The sequence below is a fragment of the Plasmodium gonderi genome (assembly GCF_002157705.1).
Source record: "Plasmodium gonderi DNA, contig: Pgo-contig_121, whole genome shotgun sequence".
NCBI lineage: Eukaryota > Apicomplexa > Aconoidasida > Haemosporida > Plasmodiidae > Plasmodium > Plasmodium gonderi.
In genome coordinates this window covers 8,930-10,776 of record NW_021629046.1, presented here as the reverse complement: position 1 = coordinate 10,776, position 1,847 = coordinate 8,930, and positions in this window count along the sequence as shown.

Below are 1,847 nucleotides of genomic sequence, written 5' to 3'. Positions count from 1 at the left end.
TATTTTATGTGTTATTTTTAATTCTTTTATATAAATAAATATGTCGTTTGTTAAAGTGATATATATTTTAGTACAATCCTGTTAAAAAGAAAAGAACGAATTTACATTTTACTCTAAAAATATGTAAAACGTAAGGTATGTTCTTTTTTCTCTACATATGAATATACTAAACTAAAGTGTTTTTTTAGCTTTTATTATTTATATGTTATTATATAATACACATATTCTAAGAAAGTGTTATTATATAAAGTTTGTATTATATATTATGATTTGTTTAAGTGTGGACTGGAGTATTCTTTTGATAATGTGAATATATTGAGTTACATTAACATACATGTAAGTTGATTTTTCGTAAAATATCATTATATAACACAAATAAGTTAATATGATTAATTAATTTATGTTTTATCGTTCTCAATATATTTAAGACATTATATGAATTAATATTTCCGACAACCCAGATAATATATAATAATGAACAATACTTGTACTCTATAAAATATTTTGAAAAATTTTATCAACAGCCTCAATAAAATAAATATAAATTTTTATTTTCTACACAATTAGTTCACAATCAAGTACTATATACAATGATAGTGTTATAAAGAATCACTATCTAATATTATGTGATAATTGGGAAAATTAAGGAAAATTACATGGTAGATCATAAAAACGCTCTCCGAAAATTTGCTAACCAATTAGAATTTGTAAGTGTACAAATTTTATCATTGTTTTTACATTATAAAAATATTTAATTCATTTTTTTGTGTGTACATTGTTATTATAATTAAAAGAAAAAACTAATAGTAAGTAATAAATATTCAACTCATTTAAAATATAAATATGTATTTTAGATATACCATTACTATAAGTTAAAAATTGAATTACTCTGTGAGAAACATAATGTAAGGCAATATATGTCTCATCATAAATAAATCAAAAAATAGCAGTACAGCATTAAATGGAAATGTTATTAAAACTGTAATTTAACGTGAAAAAATAAATGACAGAGTATATGTGATTTTACTAATTAAGTCATATTATAATGTACATTATATATAGTGATAAAAAATCAATGAAAAAGATACTTCTATGTTAATTTAATAGTATATAGAAACAAACAGAATATTTTAAGAATAATAGACGACAGCTATATTTATAAAATTAACCTCAGAATTAATGCAGTTAAAAATTGTGATATAATAAAATCTGATAATATATATAATTCGATTCTTTAGATTTATTTAAAAATATTATGTCATTTATTTATTTAAATTATATATAAATAATTCTATTATTAAACAAATGTTTTTAATTATAATTTACATAGAATAATTTGTATATATTAGAATATTTTGTATTAAGCAATTAATATTGAGTAGTTTTAGATTTAATTTTTTGTTTCTATATATATAATTTAAAAAACTATACAAATTTACGAAATACAGAACATTTCCCTAATTTTTTAAAATTAGAATATTAATTTAAAAAATTATTAATTATACATAGGAAAATGCGTAATAGAGCGACTAAATTTAATATATATACATCTTATCCTTTCGTTTCTTAATAGTTATATCATGTACGTTAATGCATTAGATATCCGTGAAATAATTTATTAAATAAATAAATATAGAGAATATATTACAAATACTATATAAAGAAACATAATGAATTTTGACTAATAANNATATATATATATATTCTTATACGTAAAAAAAATAAGTTTTTAAGTATATAGTATGTCCATATCTTTCATGAAATATGAGTTATTATTAAAATATGTAACCCAGGAATTTAATTTTTCTTGTGTTTTATATTTATTCTATAAATATGTATTTTAATAT